The following is a 24949-nucleotide window of genomic DNA, read 5'->3' as shown; positions in this document are numbered from 1 at the left end:
ACGACCGAAGAAGGCGTGACTCTGCCAAGTGAGTTGGACAAAATTCCAAAGAAGTACTTTTGCAACAGTTTTACATGGTTGATTGTGCGTTATAATGAAGTCTTGGAAGACTATGTAGAACTTCTGAAGCATTGAAAGCTCGTTCTAAACTTTTCTCTCCTATTTTATTAATCATATATCGGAACGTATTGGATAGACTGGGGAGTAATTATCTATAGAAAACTACCTCAGGTTAATTACAAATTTCATAAATCGGACTGGAGTTATTAGAGTCGAAAGACATGAAAGGAAAGCAGTGGTTCTGAGGGGAAGACGGGCAATCAGATAGGTTTGCAGCCTAACTCCGATGTTACTCAGTCTGTACGTTGAGCATGAAATAAAGGAATCAAGGAGAAATCTGGAAAGAGTATCAAAGTTTATGGAGAAGAAATAAAAGCTATGACATTTGCCTGAGACATTGTAACTTTGTCAGAGATATCACAGGAGCTGTAAGTGCTGGCGTACAGGATGGCTAGTATCAGGAAAAGAGGTTACAACATGGATATTAACAAAAGAGAAACAAACGTGATGACCTATAGTAGAATTAAATTAGGCTATGTGCAGGGAATTCGATAAGTAAACGAGGAATAAAAAGTACCTGATGACTTTTTATTATTTAAGGAGCAAAATAACAAATGAGTGCAAAATCAATGAGTGCAAAATATCTAATGATGGAAAAATAATTGATGATGGTTGAAATAGGGATGATATAAAATGCTGACTGAGTACAGAAAGCAAAGCATTTCTGAAAAAGAGGAATTTGTTAACATCTAATGTCAATTTAAGTGTCAGGAAGTCTTTCCTGATTGTAATCATAAGTTACATATTCATCCAAAATAATTTAACTCACAACTAAATGAAACTACAAATGATGAAAACTGTACTGACGACACATACTAACAAACTATGAGACTAAGTAAATTTGATTGAGCTTCCAGATATAGAGTACAATTTTCAGAATGCAATAAGAAATCAGCCATATGCCTCTAATAGTAATGTATTAACTGATGTTACTGACATACATTTAATATATAAAATAATATGGCCAGTGATCCTGGATTATTATTCAATTTTCAAATGATCATAAAATATCAACATGAAATGTAAATTTTATAACTAAATGTCTAAAATTACTCATTTGTTTCAGTTGTATAAGTGCAATTCCTGGAATCTATTATTCCAGTATTTAATCAGCTGAAAATTTCAAATTAACAACATACATTTACTGAATACAAAATGCTTAGTTACAAAAAGGCGCATATGATATAACGTGTAGAAAAAGGGAAAGTGAGAGAACTTGAGAGATTGCAGGGCACTCTCACTTCTGATTTGGTGTAGGGAATACGATCTATGGCGATTTGACTTCATACATTGTGATGAAATGGTGGGCAGCAGTTTATGGTCTTGTTTGCGTGCTCTAGGGAAAGAAATACAGTACGCTTTACCTGCGTTCAAAGGAACAGGGTGCCGATTTAAATGACTGCAGTAAAAGCACGGCGTTGGTGGGGCGACAAAGCGCGTTTTTTCTGGAGAACGATGAAGAGACATTTCCAGATGGCTCCGTGCCGTGGTCGTATTGTGCAAAACACATTAGCTTTGGCGCCAGACATACAGGTATATGGCCTAGAGCCGAAAAGTCGCTGACAGCGCATTGTTGGCCTTGTTAGCGAGCAAGCCGCCAAAAGAAACGTAAAAGTTCTGCAAATGTCTGTGGGACAGGAAAACTGGCGCCCAGTCGTGCAGACGTTGCTTCAAAACATCTTTTGTCAATGCGATTTTATGGCCGTTCCCTGCAAACTTTGAAATTGACGCAACAGGAGAGATAACAAGTTGTTTATGGAGGGCTGTTCTTCCACCCTGTATTGTGTTAGCAAAGGACATGGCAAACATGTGGGATAGAGGTTGCGAAGCTGAATTTTTTTTCCGTTTTCTGCCAATTAACTTTAAGTCTTTAATTGGTCAAATCGGTTTGCAGAGCAAAGACCATTCACTGAGCTTAGAATGCCGGGCTCCAGCTCGTGATTGGCTTGTGCGAAATTGGGGGAAGTCAAAAAAGAGAAATGTGCTTTTGGAACTGAGCTGAGGAGGCAACACAGAGACCGGGAGATCGTCTCTCATTCTTGTACAAGTCTCTCGTACCGGCGCTTCACTGGTAAAGAACTGCAGGTCTCTACCTAAACGGTGAGACTTGCGTCCCTTACTAGGGCGCGACATAGAGACTGTGCCAGTCACCTTCTGAGCCATCAGAGGTACTGCTTATATCATCAGAGTCACAACGAGTGATGCGTGTGTGTACTTATTCGTCTTGAGTCGGCCGTCTAAACATCTGACGTATTCCCACATGCACAGTCCTGGCACGGAGTCAAATTGGTTTGGCAGACCAGCAAACTGGTCCACCTGCACACTGGAATCTGTCAGGACTTCAGAGGATCTTAGGGAAGTACCTGCGTTCTGAATTAACCGAACTAGAGACCGCGTACTTGCCTTTTTCGGGAACGCGTATTTAATAACAAATTTCCGCCGTCCATGACTTCAGTCGCCGGACGCATCGTAGTGTGCCGCCTTGACCAGTAGGATGGTAAAGTATTCGCTGCTGCAACACAGGGCTATAATATCCATTCATCAGCACCCTGTTCTTTCGAACCATATTTTTCCTTTTTTTTGTATGGTAGAATATAGATGCTTGGTGGTGGCATAGTTTGATGCCATAACCTGGATTCACATGTATGAAGTGAGATAGAGCGAGTAGTGTTCTGGTTAGTGTCGTGTGTCAATCCCCAGCAGATCACTTTCTCCACCATAGATCCCATATTAGTAAGGCTTTTATTAAATAAATATTTTTGTATGATGTTTCTTTAATAGTTTTGTAGTCTTGTCTTGTTTAAGATCAATAAATCGATTGTGAATTAGACTACAACTTCTCCATGTGTACTGATTAACAGTTCCTTCGCATTTTTATGGGAGTCTAGATCAGAAACATAAGGAGTAGTTTTTTCATTTGGTGTCTACTGCGTGGATTTTTACTACATCAACCGTAATCATCTTTCAAACTACAATTCAATTCTAAATACATCTACAAACAAAAATAAAACAGTTAAAATATAAACTAAAAATAAACAAAATAAATGAAACAAAATTCAGAACTAGTTTTTTCAGATAGACAACAATAATTTCATAGGACAATACTTTATTAGCACAAATAATAAAGCGAAATTTGAGTCTAAGAGTGTTGTTGGCATAAATAGGGGATAATATTATATGAATTATTCCATTTATTCTACAGTTTCTTTGATGAATAACGATTTTTTGGCAAATAAATTACTTATTACTAATATAAATGAAAACTGTAGGTCTGCAACATGAAGAACGAACAGGCAATTACCCATTCTTTATACCGCACTACGTCACAGAAATCAGCTGCAGGGTTTTCCACAAAGTTATACCCACCCATCCGCAGCTCGCCTTACGAATCACTGGCGACTCAGTGAGCAGACATGATCGCGGATGTTATTTTTCCATAATGTGCGTTAGCAAAATGTCTTAATATAGACGTGAATTACTAATAGTACTAAACCAAGAAACATATATGGACAGACGCTACATAAATCTCTACATACTATTCTACATGCTCGAGGGAAATTGATTCTTAGTCATCCTGTACGTCTGCTGTAGAATTCTCCCGGGAACAGCAAGGCTTGGTCTTCAGTTAACTGACGGCCTATACCTCCTCAGCATTTCCTGTTCAGTTATGTCATCTGAGTATACAAAATAACGTACTGAGCTCATGTTCATACAGCAGAGTTTTTTTCTCGGGTTAATAAGCGAATATTTGTTTGCAGTTTTTAAATGAGGTATTATTTATAAAAGGCCAGCAGCTGGACCTGTAATCTGTCAGCCAAACTGAAGAGCCTTCACCGTATGTAACATGCTGTCAGTATGTATTCGGCAGTGTCGATTCATTGTCTCCACTATTTATGGCTGGGGTACCGTTTAGAGGGTATCAAATGCATCACCCAAGCCTCGGGTCTTCCAATGTCTGAAGGGGTCCAGAGCCTCAAACTGGCTCCCACTGTTACAGAAGTAGGTCACCTAGTTGTTACGGAACTTCAGATATTTTAACATAAATCAAACAATGCATTACGGTAGAATAATGTTCTAGCTTTAAATGTGATCAGTCCTGTTCCGTCACACATATTGACACCTACCTTGCAAGATATGCTGTGGATATGTGGTAAGTGCGTCCATTCATGCAGGACACTCTACGAGTGCCAGCTATTCGTGAATGGAAGAGATTATTGCTGAGTACCAATAAAACAATTAATGGCAAGCCCCAAGTGACAACGGCACAATTAGACGGCTTAACAATATGCTGTCGCCGGCAGACAGCAGTGAGACGCCAGATTTACCAACTCAATCCGTTTCCCGCCAGCACTGCGTAGGTCACTGACACCGTCACACTAGCAAAATAAGCACTTCTCAGTCGTTGTTTACAAGAACATATTCTACATAAAAGCTTCTTTCACAACTAAAGATAACTACTCACCTAAAAAACTGAAAATAACTGTACTAGATAAACGATATAATCTGTCAACTTAAAAGCAAGCAGTGCTCATGGGTAGAAGAAGTCGTCCCTTCCGGATGGTTTAAAAATGGTTCAAATGGCTCCAAGTACTATGGGACTTAACATCTGAGGTCATCAGTCCCATAGACTTAGAACTACTTAAACCTAACTAACCTAAGGACATCACACTCACCCACGCCCGAGGCAGGATTCGAACCTGCGACCATAGCAGCAGCGTGGTTCCGGACTGAAGCGACTAGAACGGCTCGGCCACAGCGGACGGCCGTGCAGCATAACTAGAATCAATTTCCCCTGTAGTTTTGTAGAGCAGTTTGCAGAGATTTACCCAGAATTTGTCTATATGCGGTTGTATTATTACGACTCACATTTGTATTTAACGTAATGTTAAAACGCTTGGTAGAAAATGAACCCCTCCAACCCAACGGGAGTGTCTGCACGCTGCGTCGCCAGCGATTCACAAGATGAGCAGCGGAAGTATCGTCATAACTTCGTGAAATGCCCTGAAGTTGCTTTTTTGTGACGTAGTTGTCTGCCCTCTGTTCATTCTGCAGACCTATGAAGGAGTGCATGACCACAGTCCGCGCCACCTACCATCCTCCCATGATTGGAACCTCTACGCACGCCTTTCCACGCTGTTGTACCCCCAAAACACAACTTATCCCTTCTACATCTACATCCACATCCATACTCCGCAAGCCACCTGACGGTGTGTGGCGGAGGGTACTTTGAGCACCTCTATCGGTTCTCCCTTCTATTCCAGTCTCGTATTGTTCGTGGAAAGAAAGATTGTCGGTATGCCTCTATGTGGGCTCCAATCTCTCTGATTTTATCCTCATGGTCTCTTCGTGAGATATACGTAGGAGGGAGCAATATACTGCTTGACTCCTCGGTGAAGGTATGTTCTCGAAACTTCAACAAAAGCCCGTACCGAGCTACTGAGCGTCTCTCCTGCAAAGTCTCCCACTGGAGTTTACCTATCATCTCCGTAAGGCTTTGGTGATTACTAAATGATAATGTAACGTAGCGCGCTGCTCTCCGTTGGGTCTTCTCTACCTCTTATATGAACCCCATCTGGAACAGATCCCAAACTGGTGAGCAATATTCAAGCAGTGGGCGAACAAGTGTACTGTAACCTACTTCCTTTGTTTTCGGATTGCATTTCCTTATGATTCTTCCAATGCATCTCAGTCTGGCATCTGATTTACCGATGATCAACTTTATATGATCATTCCGTTTTAAATCAGTCGTAACACCTACTCCCAAATAATTTATGGAATTAACTGCATCCAGTTGCTGATCTGCTATATTGTAGCTAAATGATAAAAGATCTTTCTTTCTGTGTATTCGCAGCACATTACACTTGTCGACATTGAGATTCAATTGCCATTCCCTGCACCCTTACTACGGTTCTACTGCACTTATATGTGGTACAAAATAAACATCGACTTTGCAACATTAAACCACTTCAGTTGTCCATCCCCTGCCACGTGGAAGTTATTATTCCCGGAGAAAATATGAATGGGATAATGTTTGTAGGAAATTTGACATAGTCTTATGTTATATTGAGAAACATTTTCGCTAGACGCAGCGGTTTTCGAGATGTTCAATAAAAACCTAAAAAAGTGAACTCTCGTAAGGACCCTTCTGTGGCTTCTGAAATGCCGTTGAGCGGCATGCAGGTCTCAGCTCCGACAAATCTTCGTAACTCGAAACAGCGGATGTTGTTGTCATCATGACGACCTATAAGATTTTATACGCTGCTGATGTTTGCCTCTCCCGGCCGGGGTGATTGAGCGGTTCTAGGCGCGACCGCTACGGAGGCGTTTCAGACTGGAACCATGCGACCGGTGGACTGATATTTTACATTTAATGTAAAGAACGTGAACTATAAAAATTATTTTACGTTGCGGTATATTGTGATAAATGATATAAGGTGAAGGCGGTGAACAAGCAGGGAAATGTTAGCTGAAAAAAAATGCAAGTATGTAAAGAATTTTGGCTGTAGTATCTGGCCAAATAGTATCTCAAGAAAAGCAGTTACAATATTAATCTTAGATGTGACTATTTAGTTAGCAGCAAAGTTACATCTTCTCCTGTGCCTTGTATGATTTACCTCGTGTGGCGCACAAAAGATACGCCTGCTGTTCGCTGAGGACTGAGTATGTCTAGATAGTGGGCTAGTGATTTACTGCACGAGGAAACTCTGGGTCTCGTGCGGTACTGACAGAGGTCAGATTTTACCGCTCCCGCGTGATGAGCAGTTTGTTTGTATAAATTAATATTTGGCGAACATATTAAAAATTCCCACGTTTCGGTCTTCATTTGGTGGCAGGAGAGCCAGCTAGAATGTTTTAGTCTGTTATTTGCTTCAACACCGAAATTTGTGCTGTGTTCGCTAGGAAAAAAAGAATTATTTTTACATGTATTTATTTAAATTTCCTTTGTGAATGTACACATCAGGAAGATATACCAGTAGTAGGCCAAGACAGCAAACCAGTTGCAGTAAATGGTACTCATTTAACATTAGCCATTAGCCTTGGCTTCAACGGATTTAAAGCCGTGTTCTTCAAAAGGACAGGTAGTCGGCATGTAGCTGTTAACACGTTCTGGCGTTTTATGTGACAAGCCCTTGATTTTAGAGCACTTAACTTTCACAAATGGCTTTTCAGTTCGTTGCTGACACATTTCATGTGGACATGTTAGAACGCTTTACTTACTGACTGTTTGCTAATGTGAAGTTTGTTTCGTGTTTTTCTGAAGAACACGGTTTTAAATCCGTTGAAACCATGGATAAATTTAATTTAATACCACAATTTATTGCAACTGTTTGGCTGTCTTATTGATGAGCTATTCTGTAACCGTTGCTGAAATGCAGCCATGTTCAAACTAAAGGAAGATATACGACTGTTTGCTCATGACGCTAAGATGTGTGGGCCGGTATGGTCGTTGAGTGACTGTAGGAAATTTCAAGATGACTTAGACAAAATTTCTAGTTGGTATGATGAATGACAGCTTGCTGTAACTATAGGAAAATGTAAGTTAATGCCGATGAGGAGGAAAAACAATCATGTGACGTTCGAATACACCACTAGATGGGTTGTGTACGACACAGTCACACCGAATAAATATCTATGCTTAACCTTGGAAAACAGTATGAAATGGAATGCGCTCGTTACGCTGGTAGTAGGAAAGGCGAATGCCCGACTTCGTTTAATTGGGACAATTTTGGGAAACTGTAGTTCATCCATACTGTTTGATCCTCACCATGTCTAATTAAAGAAAGAGATCGAGGCGACGTAGAGGCATGTTGATAGATTTGTTACCCGTAGGTTCGATCAGCACGCATGTATTACGGAGGTGCTTCATGAACTATAATGTGAATCCCAAGAGGGAACACCACGCTCTTCTCGCATGGCCATACTACGGAAGTTTAAAGACCCAGCATCTGATGCTGACTATAGAACGATTCTAATAGCGCCAACGTACATTTCGTGTAGGGGCCACGAAGATAAGAAAACTCATGGCTCGTAAGGGGACCTTTAGACCGTCGTTTTTTCCACTCCCAGTTTGAAAGTGTAACACGAAAGGAGATGTCTAATAGTTGTACGTGGCACCGTTTGCCATGCAACGTACGGTGGCTTGCTGTGTATGTGGAAGATGTATATAGATGTAGATGCAGAGTGTACCATGTCGTAAAAGGCATTACAGTACGGCACGACAAAAAAGGACTGTTGCAAACAGCCCAGCTGCAAGACTGACTCAAACAGTAAAGAGGAGAGCAGAATAAGGAACGAAAGAAGAAATCGTTTGAAGAAAATATAGAGAGATGACTACAAAAGGAAACTGCTTCGGTGCAGAGCAGTTTCCTGTTCCTGTGTCAGAACAGATCCGTCAGATGTTGGTTTCCATTCATTTAGTTAGTTTTGTTCCCTGATGAAGTTTTAATTGTCTTTCGGAAGCAAATTGTAGACACGGAAGTTGGTGGCCTTCTAAGTGCGACTCTATTACACAGATCCTCGCAGGCTTTTCTGAGAGCGCTCACTTTCCGGCCCGGTCGGTTCATAGCGGGCCTCGTGTGACGGAAAACCGCGCCGCCCGCAATTAACGGGGCCCACGGCGCCACGGCCTGAATGGCCGCCACCGACGCCCCACAAAGGCGATATTGCCGCCGCCGCCGCCGCAAACGCAACGCCCCCGCCCCCCGGGACGCTGCAGCCCATATCGCCAGCCCCGGCTGCCGCTGTGGCTGAGACCCGCGTTAAGTGGTAATTTGCCAGCACTGGCTGCCGGCCTCTGTGCCTAGCGCTGGTTCGCAGCGTGAAGGGCGCCGCCACAGGTGTGGATACTGCATGCACGCGCCTACCATACTCATCTCTGGGACGGTTCTGCGTGTTCTGGATCAGATATGAGGATTAATTAGGAGCTACCCGCTTCCGCAATGTGATGGCAATTACAACGAACACACGCATGCTCCAAAGTACACGTCATATCTAGAAGCAGCACATAATAACGTCCCTCCACACCTTTCAAGATTCATATTCAAGATACTGGAAGCAAGACTAAAGAAAAATCAAGACACGCTCACATGTCGACCTGGAGAAAAAATGGTGCAAAATGTTCCAAATTCTGAGAAAAATAGGGGTAAGCTATAGGGAGAGATGGGTAATATGCAATATGTACAGGAACCAAGAAGGAATAATAAGAGTGGACGACCAACAAAGAAATGCTCGGATTAAAAAGCTTGTAAGACACTCATGTAGTCTTCCACCCCTACTGTTCAATCTGTACATCTAACAAGCAATGATCGGAATAAAAGAAAGACTTAAAAGCGGAATTAAATTTCAAGGTGAAAAGATATCAATCATACAATTAACCGATGACATTGCCATCCAGAGTGAAAGTGAAGAATAATTACTGATCTGCTGAATGGAATGAACAGTCTAATGTGTATAGAATATGAATTGAGAGTAAACAGAAAATGACGAAAGTAATGAGCAGTAGCAGAAGTGAGAATAGCGAGAAACTTAACATGAGGATTCACGGTCACGAAGAAGACGAAGTTAAGGAGTTATACTAGCTAGGCAGCAAAATAACCAATGATGGACGAAGCAAGGAGGACACTAAAAGCAGACTATCAATGGCAACCCCATCGACACGCAAGTCGCCCAAGTGGCGTCAACTCGAAAGACTTGCACCAGGCGAACGGTCTATCCGACGGGAGGCACTAGCCACACGGCATTTCCGTTTCCAATGGCACAAAGGGCATTCCTGGCCAAGAGAAGTCTCCTAGTATCAAACATAGGCCTTAATTTGAGGAAGAGAGTACTGCGAATGTACGTTTGAAGCACAGCGCTGTATTCTAGTGAAACATGGACTGTTGGAAAACCGGAACAGAAAAGAATCGTAGCACTTGAGCTTTGGTGCTACAGACGAATGTTGAAAATTAGGTGGACTGATAAGGTAAGGAAAGAGGAGGTTCTGCGCACAATTGGAGAGGAAAGGAATATGTGGAAAACACTGACAAGGAGATGGGAAAGGATGATAGGACATCTCTTAAGACATCAGGGAATGACTTTCATGGAGCTGTAGAGGGCAAAAGCTGTAGAGGAAGACAGAGATTGAAATATATCAAGCAAATAACTGAGGACGTAGGTTGCAAGTGCTACTCTGAGATGAAGAGGTTGGCTCAGCAGAGAAATTCTTGGCGGGCCATATCAAACCAGTCAGAAGACTGATGACCCAAAAAAAAATTAAAGATCATGGTGCTAAATTACTGTACGTGTACTATGTCACGTAAGCAGCTATATAAATACCGATCATTCAACAAGGGCTAAATTAAAGCTCATAGAATGAAGGACCTACGGTAATAACTGATTTTTATTTCACAGTTAGCTGTTCTACATACAAAAGATGAACTAGTTACACGCAACGTCGAAGTTGACGATTCATACAGTAACTAAACTGCGTTACATTTGCGACAGCGAGAAATCATGCTGACACCAACTGCGAAGACAAGATACGAAAAATAATGGCTCACCCGGAAGCACATAAACAGTCCTTTATCTCTCGCTGCATTTGCCAGTGAGAAAGAGGAGGGAATGATTACCAATAACACAAGGTACCCTACCGTATTGTAGTTTGCGTAGTATTTATGCAGGTGCAGATTTTACCGGAACAGTGAGTCCTGCGAGAGCTATCACGCTAATACGACACAGCATCAACAAAGAGAGACACCACAAGTTCCTTCATGTATGCCATATCCAGATGAAGCAACTCTTTGATGAGCAGATTCCGTGGCGCAGGAATATGACTCCTGCATTTCTCCTGTTATTCCAAATGTTTCCAGCTACTGTCTATGAGTCTAAGACAGGGTGATTTAGCGGACCAATGAAAGTGAAGTTTGGTGCGTCACACCATGTTTCATGCTCAAGCTGTTTACCATCGCCAGTGACTGGCAATGCTTCGCACTTCACTTAATGTTATAAAATTAGCAATCCATGATTATTATGACTGCTTGCGGTATACAGGATGATACTTATTAATGTTTAAAAACTTCCGAAGCGACGTAGATAACTCAGATACAAGTAATTTGCTATGAGATACATGGGGTCACAAGTGTTGGGAAATATCCCAGAAGTGGATGACATAAACGTTAAACGTGTGGCGTCACCACACGAGTACTTCTCCGCACGTGCAGCGGTTGAGCCTATCGGTGTGTCGCACCTGTTCGTCCCAACCCAAACCAAGTACTCCCGTCTATATGGCTCTGCGCCTACGTGCGCGGCTTCAGTACTTGAGGTCGGGGCTCGAGGCTTGAACCTGGCAGGCAGTATCTCTTTCATTGACCTAAGATTTATTCATTTATTTACCGGTCTCACAGTCTCAGCTAGTTTATTTGCAAAATACAGTACAACAAACACATTCCGTACTCCATCAGAAGTCAGTGAATATAAGCTTCCAAATTGCGTCGTTACCAGTAAATGACCTACGTTCTCTTCACTAAATAACGTCTGTAAAGAAAACTAGAAGGAACGGAAGGAAAGAAACACAAAATATGAACAGTTTTTACTTGGCTACAACAAGGACAACAATATGCAACTTCTACGTTTACAATAGATCATGTTTACAGAAGGTGTTCGAAATATGCACCGTTTGCTTGAATGCAAGTATTGCATCGCTCAATCATCCCTTCATGCCCAAACCTAATCGCTGTACTTGCGGCGAGGTACGTCATCTAATGACGTCATGTGTTCAACATTTCCCATCCATTTTTGGGATCTTTTCGGACATTTGCGACCCCCTGTGTCTTATATGAAATTACTTGTATCAGATTCACCTACGTCTCTTCGGAGGATTTTAAACGTCAAGAAGAATCACGTTGTATATCGGTCCGTGTACGACAGCGCAGGATACCAGAGTGTTCCAAAAAGCCGTGAACAAAAATGAAATTTTTCACGGAGCCATATCTTGGATTCTATTGATCACAGACGTAAGCGGTCAATTGTTTTGGATAGCCGTTGGACTGGCGACCGTATATACAGGGTGAAAAGTATTTAAACCGACAAACTCTGGGAAGTTGTAGGGGACATCAAAACAAATATTTTTCCCTAATGTCATTTTTTCCTATGTTGAGTATTTAAACCGGTGGAGGCCATATTACTCTCTCAGTCGTTAGAGGCCATATTACGATCTTCAGTTGTTAGAGGGCGAATTAAACTCTTCAGTTGTAGGCAATTGCTGTCCACCATCGTAGTAGTGCATTGTCTCTATTTACTAATGGAGCGATACACCTGGAGTGAATACACTGATATGGTTGGTACGTACTACGTAGCGCACCACAACGGACGAGCTGCACAGCGGGTTTATCAACAACAATATCCTAATCGCCGTATCCCGCATCATACGACCTTTGCTGCTGTGTACCAACGTCTGCGTGAGACCGGGTCATTTAGCAGATTACCTGGACAGGGACGCCGTCGCACGGTAAGAACATTGCAATTTGAGGAAGCTGTCTTGCAGTATGTGGAGCGGAATCCTTCAATCAGCACTCATGCAATTGCACGTAATATGGAAACGAATCAGACGAATGTAAGAACAGTCCTTCGAGAGCAATTGTTACGTCCATTTCACTTAGAACGTGTCCACAACCCGGAATCAGTTGATTATCCACCCAGAGCACAATTTTTTGCAGTGATACCTGGAACAGTGTGAAATGCATCCTACATTTCCAGCCTCTGTGTTGTTTACCGATGAAGCTACGTTCGTGCGTGATGAAGTCTTCAACATGCACAATTCGCATGTTTGGAGTGAGGATAACTCATATGCCACAGTTACTAGCGCTCATCAAGTGCGGTTCTTCGTTAATGTGTGGGTCGGTGTTGTTGGGGACTGTGTAATTGGGCCATATCTGTACCTAGGCCATTAAATGGCAGAAACTATTACAATTTTCTCGCCAGAGCATTGCCAGAATTGCTGGAAGACCTCCCGCTCCCTGCAAGACAATACATGTGGTTCCAACATGACGAGGCGCCGGCACATTTCAGTCGTCGTGTGTGACGATTCCTTGACCGGCAGTTCCCAGAAACATGGATAGGCAGAGGTGGTCCTGTACCATGGCCTGCTCGATCCCAAGATATGTCCCCTCTGGACTGTTTTGTGTGGGGAGAGATGCGTAACCTTGTTTAAGCAACTCCTGTTGCATCAGAAGAGGATCTGGTTGCCCGTATAGTAGCAGCAGCAGGAACAATTCAGGATACTCCTGGGGTTTATGCCCGTGTCAGACAGAATATGATTCGACGGTGTAACCTTTGTTTACTTATCAATGGAGGCATTTTTGAAAATCTACTGTAATTGAAATTTGGTTGCGTTAATGTGTTGCCTCTTGCTCATAGAAAAATGGAAAAGTGTTTATTGGTTTAATTAATTTGCTGCCAGAGAAATCTTCCTCTACCAGTTTAAATACCCCTCATAGGAAAAAATGATATTAGTGAAAAATATTTGTTTTGATGTCCCCTACAACCTCCCAGAGTGTCGGTTTAAATACGTTTCACCCTGTATGTCTAAAGTAAGAATGTGCTTATCGTACCAGTCCTTATGTAGAGAGCCAAAATTTAAATATCGCACACTTCCTTCATCCCAGGCAAACTGAGCAAACCTTTTTTTTTACGTTAGGTGTGGTGTACGGTGGCCCTTAGACGCCTAATAAGAGCGCCAGTTGTTCATGGGCGATTCCTGAGAAAGCGGCGAAAACCGGTTTTTAATCATCTTCTTCAACATGTCTCGCAATTATCTAAATAACTAACCGTAACAAATAGCTCAAAGTTTAACTGTACATCCTATAGGCATTTATCTTGAAACGGAATACTCCAGTTTTCGAACAGCTTTATCCGTTACCAATATATAAACGAAAAACCATGATTTTAGAGTACCAGAAGTACCAAGTGTGGGGATGGCCACTTCCATGGTTTCTATTTGTGACAAATTGAACTTTTTACCGTATATTCTTAAGATGATGCTCTTGGAAATTCTTAAATTTGTTTCTGCATCATTATCCATTACCGAACTACAGAGGTTCAAAGTTACCGTAATTATGCACGTTAAATATGTACGTCATGTCCAGTCTGAGTCGAAAACGTACCTTTAACTGACGAAGAAAAATAATTTTATTGTTCGAAATGCTTTGTATTTGCAAATCAAACAGCACCCTTTAATGTAGAACTCAGTTCTTTGTGTTTGTACGAAAAGAGCAGTGATTGCCAGTTGGACGAAAAGAAAGCCTTGCATAAGGGTTGCGCTTCTGTCACATTGAGCGACTCTCTTTAGTCGTCGTTGGTCCCGTTCTTACAAGATCTTCTTTCCAGCTACAGCGATCTCGGAGATTTGATGTTTCACCTGCGGTGCCGACCGCAGCACCGTATTGTGCCTGTTTACTTATCTCTGTATTTGAATAGGCAGGCCTACACCAGTTTCTTTGGCGTTTCAGTGTAATAGTAAAGCAAGAGTGCACTGGGCACTATTGGTTCATTGTGATAAAGGTTCTTCATGAGCCAATGAAAATGACTAATAAGTACTTAATATCGTGCAAACATCAGTTCTTTGAAAATTAAAGGTAAACTGTAACTCACTAGAAGCTTTATTGCATTTGAATGTACTGTTAAATCATTAGAGGATACCTCAAATGTAACTGGATGACTATTCCGGAAGCGCTAGAAGCTTTTATAATTTGCACAGCTGACAAATGCAAAGTAATCGAGTGAAAGACTCATGAAATAAGACAATTAATCAATCAACCCAAGTAGCACTATAAATCCTGCAAACTGTGAGATGCCCAGACAACATACAGCCCAAACTGCAAATGTAAAACTTATTTACAACTCGGCGAAGGTGCTCCACAACACATAAGTCAGCCCCGAATGCAAAACGACAGAGACGGCAGCGGAGAAAAGTGCTGCCGACATCAGGAAAGACCCAGACCTCTTGCCCATGGAAAGTCCCGAAGCGGAAACCTGTGTCCACCGAACTGTCTAACTCAGGGATTCCCAAGGGACTGTATTGCTTATGTTGTGTTAGTCACCAGGTTCATCCATCACACTGAAAGTTTTATTTTCTCTTTGCTAATTAATACTTTTTTAAATATAATTTCCTACCTACTTAAGATTCTTTAAGTACTTAATTTGTAATAATCATTATAAATTAAAGCAACGGTCTTGCCGCAGTGGATACACCGTTTCCCGTGAGATCACCGAAGTTAAGCGCTGTTGGGCGTGGCTGAAATAGCCAAGCTGCACGTTACGCACACTATTTGCGTACGCATCATCATCGTTTATGTTCAGCCTTAATCTGACTTAATTTGTATGACCATGGTCTCAAAACAGAACTGTCTAAACTGTAAGATATAGTAACTGAGCGTTGTACAAGGTGGCACAAAAAAAGTGGCCCGGAGAACAGAGTTCCAGATACAAAGAAATACAGTACTAACCTGACTATAGCAAATGTTGAAAGTGACAAAAATTCATCTCTTGCCACTTTTGAGCACTGGTAGCAAGCTTCTGAAGGCGGGTCGAAGCAGGACCGCTGGAATTACTGCGATCTCATCCGGCATGTTCTGCTGCGGTTGTTGAAGACTATGAGGGTTGTAGAGGTACACCTTAGACTTGAGGGCTCGCCACACAAAGTAACCGCACTGTGACAGATCATGTGACCTGGGTGGGCAGCTAGGGCGAAATCAGACTGATTTCTGCTAACAACTGTGTCAGGCGTGAAGATTATGTAAATGTGCTCCAAGTTTAGGCCGGCTGTATGGGCAGTTGCTCCGTCTGAAGCGTTCTCAGATGAATTGCACCCACATTTTCTGGTGTTAGGGCACGTTTAGGAATTTTTTCTGACTTGTTAAAGACACATCCTGTCTGTGGCCATTTTCGGACTAAGGGTTGCGTGTCGCTCTTTGCTGGCACTTTGATACAACTAAACTTCTCAGCAAACAACTGATGACACCGTTTCGATGTCTTTGTTGTCACGTAACCTCCCACAATGAAGCCACGTGGAGAGCGTACACGTGGCGGGTGTACACGTTGTGCGTCCGGAACGGTGTGTGGCTTTACGCACACATTCACGCCTAATCGGATCCACTCGTCCGGGCCACCTTTATTTGCCCCACCCTGTACTATGATAAGTTTTACTGTACTTTTAATGATGATGCTTTTTTGTGGAATATTGACCAGCACGGAGTTTTAACATGTTTTTACGTTGACAGTGTGTCTTCCCCTGATACTTGGATATAATGTCACGAAGCACGACTTGTAATTGTTTTTTAATGTTGTAACAATAAACGTGGTTCATGTTTGTTAAAAAGAAGGAGAATATCTTCATTGTCCAATTTTGTATGGGTCGATATGTGTTGGATTCACGTCGTGACAGCTGATGTTTCTAATAGCATCGATATGATTTGGTGGCAAGAGTTGTGTCCCGTTTAAAACTGCTGTATTTGGCGGCTTCGCGCATCTCTTGGGAACCGAACCTAAAATTGAAGCTAATCTGTCGCCATCTACTGACAAATTTTAATTAATGAGTAAAGCATAAATGTTGTCTGGAATATTGCCTTTTACCTTTAAGATGTAAGTGGGAGTTGTGTATTGAATGGAGTTTCATTTACTAATACGAGAAACTCTCTACTTTTTCCTTCCTATATTCGTTGAGTTGTGTAGCTCAACGTCGGGTACTCCTTTCAACCAGCAGAGCAGAGTCATTTGTAATTACTGCTACTTCGTTTCTAAGGAGATTTTATGTTCTGTAGGAAACGCTTGTGTCGCCCATTTTTATAAGCTCTGACACTGCACTCACAAATCGCTATCCGATGTTCAGTCTTTTTATTTGCTCAGTTTTGGCTGTGTTTGAGGTAAGCACGATGCTCGCTAGCTCTGGAGAAAGGCTTCAGTTTGCGTAGTGAAAAGCGAGCTGGCTTAATGGCCGCACAGCTGTTCTGGCTTGACCACAGGATGTTCGTCACAAGGACTCTGGCTGAAAGAGGTCGACGCCGCGGGTGCTGTTTCTCGTAGAGGAATCTGCAGTAAACTCCAGGCCACCCATTTCGGCTAAAAGTGCGGTTTTCACCTTTGAAAGGAGTTGCCGACTAGGACCCACAGGATTGCTGAGTGTGACGAATTCACTTTCATCTACACAGATCGCAGGAGACAATAACAAGGCACCAATAGCCCACCATGGGGAAAATCGTTGCCTTCCGTCCAAAATCCGGCTATCCGACCATATGAATCGTCTCCAACATAGTGCTTTGGTGTGAAGGATTCGACCAATAAGTGGAACAAGCCTAGGAGTCAATACCAATCTTCTATGTATTAAAATGCATTCAGTGAGTGAAGAATGGGAAATTTGTGCAAGGTTCTTTGTATCCTGGAAAAGAAAGCGAAAATTCTTGCCTGTCATTGTGGTAATGGATGGATGCTGAAATTTTTAAGAGTTAGACCAGGGATCCCAAAACTATTTTGGACAAGTGACCCCTTTTTCAACATGAACTGTTACCTCAGACCCCCCATGGCCAAATTACCTACTTTTAAGATCAATCCCATTATTCATAATGGTCCGCTAACTTAAAACAGCTGTTACAGAGTGTTATTTTTCATTCTGACATGGATCAATAGAAGAAGGCAGAGTGAGAATTAGTAATGCTTTACGTTAGCAGACTATTATGAATAAGTGGGCCTATCTTTAGTTTTTTCCTGTTGATACAAAATACCTAGGTACTAAAGTACCAATTGGAAAACTTTGCACTTGGTTAAGTGAGTAAAGTTGACTTCATTTTTTTCATCAACATTTAACAAAATAAAAAGACATACAATTCAGTAAATATCAAGTTTAATTTATAATAAAAGCACTCCGTCTTCAGGCCACAAGTGGCCCATCGGGACCATCCGACCGCCGTGTCATCCTCAGGTGAGGATGCGGATAATAGGGGCGTGTGGCCAGCACACCGCTCTCCCGGTCGTTATGATGGTTTTCTTTGACCGGAGCCGCTACCATTCGGTCGAGTAGCTCCTCAATTGGCATCACGAGGCTGAGTGCACCCCAAAATATAGCAACAGCGCATTGTTTGGGCATGTCAAATGTAGACACGGTTTTACACGTAACACAAAGCATAAGTGGAACTACCAACTATCTTGTCAAACTGCAAGCGGGAACTCTGTATGGCATACCCGCTGTCTTCGCGTTCCTAAAGCGACCTCCATAACTTTCAGGTGCGCGGCAAATATACGTCCAGTTCTGTATTCACATCATTCTGATTTAGCTGATGCATCAGACACTATTACGGTCTAATAAAGTAAGGCTGATACAAAAAATGAGATATTTGAATACCTCACAAAAACTTTATACAGTGACTGCTGCCCCATATACTACGCCTCGCAGATACGAATGCCTTAGGCAGACATGTATTGCTTTACATAAAACGTAGTAACAATCAGCATTGCACCAGTTCGATAAAAGATAAAGTTACATAGTAGGTGCGGCGCTAAGGTTTAGAGCGCTTTTCCTCCTAGGCAGTGTTTCACGCAAACAAAATACGTTGCATAGTGTGAAGACTTTAGTACTTTTGCATTTTCAAACGAAAAATGTACGATCATTAAAATTAACGGTGTATTACAAAAGTAAATATAAATGTGGCACAACGATGCAGTATTTACGTAGTGCATGAACCGTTAAAATGTTTTCAAGATTAGAGAACTGTATTCTTCACAGGTTGTACAAGTTGGCTGTCTGGTAGCAGACAGATTTCTCATCCGAACAGCGTTCCATTCACTATGAAGCAAATACGGGCTCCTTAGACACAATGCAAGATACTGTGGTAAGTAATCTACCATTATGTCGTGAGTATCGCAATACGATCTCATTTCCCTTGTCAATGTCTACGCTGATACCTGAAGTGCCTTCTTTCTAGTCTCCGTTGGATACAGAGCTGTTTGACGAAAGGCTTGAAACGCCCTACGGATACTGAAAATAGTGCAGCTGAATCTCATAGGCTGATGTTCTGCGTCACTTGATAATCGTGGCTTTTACTGAATTATGGAGAGGTGAGAAAACGTTCATTGGTTCCTTAGGACTGTGTAAGATGTGAAAGAGTTGAAAATTTAAGTATAATTCTTCCCCGACGAAATTACACATTTATATATGTAAATACCATAGTATGAGAACATCAATATTACTCTAGTGAAAAGAAATGAAATTAATGAAATGATAAGGCAGGATTGCCCTCCCCCCCCCCCTTGCTGACAGATAGCTTAAAGTTTAAATATAATATGCTGACTAAGTGGACCTCTTGTTCCATATATCACAATTTTCGGTAAAGTACAAAACATATTTAGTTCTTATTTTATTTGTTTTGTGTGTTATTTAACATTGCATGGCTTTCAGCGGACTCATCCCACGCATAGATTAATCACAATGCTGAATTCTATATTTACTCTATTCTTCCTGTAGCACTTGGTTAAACGTCTATAATCACAGCTTATAATGATGCAGTAAGAATTAAGCCAATAAGCTAACCACTAATCTTTATTATGGCTGGCTCTGAGCACTAGGCGACTTAACTTCTGAGGTCATCCGTCGCCTAGAACTTAGAACTAATTAAACCTAACTGCCCTAAGGACATCACACACATCCATGCCCGAGGCAGGATTCGAACCTGCGACCGTAGCGGTCGGTCGGTTCCATACTGTAGCGCCTAGAACCGCACGGACACTCCGGCCGGCAATCTTTATTAACAAGCGACAACACAGCGAGGAATGGGCTACAAGAATGATATTTTCTGAAGGTTCAGTGGTTTAAAAAAATATTCAGAGCAAATTTGGAAAGTTACTTTTCTTCCTTTCCCACCGAGCGAGGTGGCGCAGTGGCTAGACACTGGACTCGCATTCGGGAGGACGACGGTTCAATCCCGCGTCCGGCCATCCTGATTTAGGTTTTCCGTGATTTCCCTAAATCATTCCAGGGATGGTTCCTCTGAAAGGGCACGGCCGACTTCCTTTCCTAATCCGATGAGACCGATGACCACGCTGTCTGGTCTCCTTCCCCAAAACAACCAACCAACCATCTTCCTTTCCCAGAAAAGTAGAGATGCCAGTTTTTCACAACACTTAGACCACGAGAGGAGCGTAGCTGCGGCATTAAGCTCACTTGAAGGATGATGTCCGCTAAGTGATTTAGGAAAATCACAGGGAACCTAAAACTGGATGATCGGACTGATATCAGAATCCCGCGTGTGCCGAATACGATTGCATCGCCTCGGTAGATAATTTACTTATACTATCTCGGTTTCTCAGGTAAGCTGCTAACACAAGGAGATGCTCACACATATGAAAGGTGCTAGGATTTTGCAGCGGCAGTACGAGAATCTCTTGTAAGTGAAATAAAATCCGAAACGACTGCGGCAATTGTCTACTCCAGCGCGGTCTTTGGACCTGCCGGCGAGATTTACCTTTTACAGCCAGAGCCGTTGGCTCTCGCTTTACGTTTGTAGCCTTCGCAAAGCTGGACCAGTGTGTGGCACGTAAATCAGTCCCAGAGTTCGAGTTACGAGCTAGACGAGAGACGCTACTGGCGGTAAAGTTTTACTCTGGCCAGTTCTGGGGACTAGTGGCTCGGCTTCACGGAAGAGGGGCTGCCAGGATTACTGGTCTGCACCGTACAGCCTGCTGACAGCAGCCGCGTAATCCTGCTCGGCTTCCCGTTTGCGGCGGTCGTACACAGAGACCGCACAAGTGCTGCTCTTCCTTTGCCGCCGAACGACCTTTACTGTCTGCTTCTGGTAAGCGACTGCCTACAGTGATTCACTTTAGTGGTGGTCGTACTGCCTCGACACACAGATCGTACAAGAAACCACACGGTTCTCGTAAATCGGTATCCACGCGACAGAATGTGCACCTAATATGTTCCAATACGCCGCTCATAAATACGGAATATTCTCGCGCTTATATCTCGGGTTACATTGGCGATAAAAAAGTAGGGTCAAGTGTTTGGGATAGCCTGTGGACTAAGGGCCGTGGAATAGGGACCGTTTCTATACCCAACAGAAGAATCGTCTCAGTATCACTGTCCTACAGTACAAAAAAAAATTGCTCTGCGCACTATGGGACTTAACTTCTGAGGTCATCAGTCCCCTAGAACTTAGAACTGCTTAAACCTAACCAACCGAAGGACATCACACACATCCATGCCCGAGGCAGGATTCGAACCTGCGACCGTAGCGGTCGCGCGGTTCCAGACTGTAGCGCCTAGAACCGCTCGACCACCTCGGCCGGCCCTACAGTACAGGTTCAAAGTATGAATATTACATAACTTCTCATGCTTAGGTAAATGGAGCAAATCGGTTGATTCTTTTCGCATTTCATGTGGTGTACAGTGGACGTGATGGGACTTAATGAGGCACCATGGATGGTCTCTCGGTCACTCTCTTAGAAATGGTTATTTACTATTTTTAGCTGTCACTACCGGACCAAAATCCAGCCGAGGAGTGTAAGACGGCTGTGTACAGCAAATGCCTGAAATTTTTACGACGTATTCCTAAGATTCTCAAACTTACCTAATCCAGCCGAGGAGTGTAAGATGGCTGTGTACAGTAAATGCCTATAATTTTTACGATGTATTCCTAAGATTCTCAAGCTTACCTTACTTGGACACGTGAACCAGGCTCATTCGGTTTGAATCGAAAACGTAGTTTATAAAGTGACGCACCACGGAGAAATATGCTGCAAAGTGTCTCCGTTGTCATCTGGGAGCGCCATGTAGTAGTACTGAAGGACGTGCAAAATTCTTTTTGGCGTAATCCGGTCTGTGGTGGAAATTAGTTTTGCGTTATTTCAGTTTCACATAAGTAAACTATCCAAATTTTAGTTACCAATATATTTTTTTGTTCACATGAGTTTCATGCCCTGCTGCAGCAGGGAAAAAGAAGGAAACTAGGGGAATAATGCTTGTATGGGGGCACAAAAAAATACGAATATGTTCCTGTTTATATGAAAGACTGACTGAAAAGTGTGGTACCCCCTGATTCGTTCTATCTACCTCATCATCTTTAAAAATTTTCCCAAGAATTTAGGCACTTTATCATATTTTCATTTTTTATGCTGAGAGAGAAGAAGATAGTGTCAGCAGCAAAGAGACGGAAAAGTAATGAATACTGGAAGTTAGTAGTTAGTGGTTGTGTTAAAGAGTGAAGGAGGCAACAGCAGCGTGATACAAAAAGAAGGACATAGTGGCAGTGGAATATAGTTGACAGTGACAGAACAATGCTAGGAAAAGAGTGGTGGAGACAGTGCCATGGAGCGGAGAGGGGGGAGGGGGCGGAGGAATAAAGGGAAAGTGGAATGAGAGACGGAATACATGACAATGAAAACGAATAAGAGAGAGATAGTGGCAATGAGAAGAGACAGCAGCAGTAGGAAGGGAGGAATGAGATAGCGGCAATGAGACAGAGCAAGAGGGAAACAGTGACAGTGAGATAAGACTGTAGTAGTAGGACAGAACGAAGAATACTGCGGCTGTGACACAGGACATAATAACAGAAAGAAAGGGAAATTGACAACAAGATGGGCTAGGCGAGTGAGCGACAAAGGACAACTGGGTATCGATTTACAGTGGGTGTGAGCGAGTTACAGTTAGCGGAGCTTGTGGGTGTTTGAGGTGAGTTACACGTTGAAAAACAAGTGCGAGTATGTTCGCATGCCAGAATATTTTTAAAGGTGCTAAAGTAGGTAGAATGAGGCAGCTGGTACTTCCTTTTTCAGTCCGCGTTTTTAAATAAACCGGAACATATTCGTATGCTTTCTGCTCTGATAGGAGATTTTTTCCGCTAGTAAGGTATTATTTATCATTGCGAATTACTATGAGACAGTTTTAGCCTTCAAGCGTGTCCTTACGTTGTGACAAGGCTCATCGGAACAGTTCAGCTTGTCTGAGCGAGGACAATGGAGGAGTGGGAAATAGATTTGGGGGAAATCAAATCATGTTACTTTTGTGGAAACGGGGAGACTTGTATCTAGTGTTCATAAAACACACTTTTTCTACATCTTAGTATATGTACCTGCAACGTAAAAGGTACGTCTCGTGCATGCGAATACTTTCTAATTCACATTTTCACCAATTCTGACAAGTGTTCAAAACAATGCCAGTATCGTTTTCTGTGTGGTTGTGAAAGAGTACCGCCATTTCTACTTTCTGTTTCAGCTATTTAACAGGTCAAAAGTAAACTCATTCTCTTCGATACTAATAGTATCTGTGGGATTCTGCCCACTCACGTAATATAGGGTGACTAGGAAGCTACTTTCTTGGATAGCTAATCTTATTAATGGAGTTTATTACAATATGTTAAATTGACAATACTTAACATGCATTTCTACAAAGATGGGTCGCAAGCAAATCGCGACAAGCAAATAATCAATGTCCTTCGATACATACAATTTCCTTGGAAGAAAATCACACAAGTTATTAAATCTCTGCTATGAAGTTTATATCACAACTAGTCTTTTAGTGCGGTTCTTCTAGTGCCGCCGAGGCTAGCTGAAACTAATATTTTCTGCGTGTCTTTCTAGTCAGCGTTCTATTGGCTGACGTCGTCTCACAGCCCTCTCTGCTGCAACATTTCGGGCCGAAGTGCCGCAGCTTGACGTTACGCCGGAACAGTATCGACGAAAATTATCATAGTAGTACTATCGAGCGTCATCGTCTCATACACAAATTGGCCACCAGTTATTTAAGGGAATTACATGACTTCTGCAAAGACACCCGGTGTTCGCAGATCAACCAACGTCTGTAGAACCTATGATAAGTAAAATTTTTATCCCTATCTAGGTCAACTGAAGAATAGGACAATAGTGTTAGTGAAGGCAAAAAACTATACATACGTAAAATTATATCCCTTAGCTACAGAGGTCATCTGAAGAATAGGATACTAGTGCTAGCAAAGGCGAGAAATAGAGACATGCGTACGATTTGTATCCCATACTTCACTTGACCTGAATAGGTCGTCTTTGCTAGCACTATTATCCTATTCTTCAGCTGATTTTTGCAGGTCGACTGAAGTACGTGGTGCAAATTTTTCATATGTCTGTCTTTTCGCTTTCGATAGTACTAGTAGGGACTGCAAAATATCGTGGTAATACTAACGCTAGCGAAGGCGGTAAGAAGCGACCTCTGTAAAATTTGTATTCCGTGCTGCAGTTGACGAACCATACTTCAAGTCTTCCATATTCATGGGAATAGATAAATCCCTATGTACACACGAGAATCAAACAGTAAAAATTGTCCAGAATGAAAAACAGTTCTTCCAAAATGTCTCAAACTCATTAAGAATGAAAATAACTACCGAATGAATTGAAACTAACAAATTATTTGAATTAATACAAGTGACAAAAATCGTACACAATGTCTAGCCCCATCTTTTGTAACACCCCACCCGTCGCTTATCTGGTTTTGGCGTGTGTTCGCCCCAGCTAATTGACTAACAGATCAACAGAGAGTGCAGAACTACCGCAATATCGGATAACGCAAAAAAAAAAGTAATAAGGCCCTGTGACCCATGAGTGAACTGTAGTGGCAGTGTTGACATTAATTGGTTCAGAATTGATCACTTTTAATTAAAAAGGGGTGCACATTATTGTTACATTCAGCTATTGAACACCAGATGCAAATGTTGAACATAAAAATTAATTAAGAAAGTCCTTGGGATTTCAACTACTTGATTGAAAACAGATGCAGTCGATTAGCACAAATTTATTTTAACTCCCGACCTTCAACCATCACATTACAAGACTCTCCTATCAGGCA

At 42.2% G+C, this 24949-nt stretch overlaps 1 protein-coding gene across 1 annotated transcript in view; it reads right to left on the bottom strand.

Annotated features, from left to right (window-relative positions):
• LOC126117024 (uncharacterized) overlaps nucleotides 1-24949 on the bottom strand; it is a 140060-nt gene that overhangs the window by 73170 nt on the left and 41941 nt on the right. The window lies entirely within an intron of this gene.

The sequence above is a fragment of the Schistocerca cancellata genome, chromosome 1 (genome assembly GCF_023864275.1).
Source record: "Schistocerca cancellata isolate TAMUIC-IGC-003103 chromosome 1, iqSchCanc2.1, whole genome shotgun sequence".
In the NCBI taxonomy this organism is placed as follows: Eukaryota; Metazoa; Arthropoda; class Insecta; order Orthoptera; family Acrididae; genus Schistocerca; species Schistocerca cancellata.
Note: the sequence above shows the minus strand (reverse complement) of the source record. Positions and strands in the feature narration are given on the sequence as shown.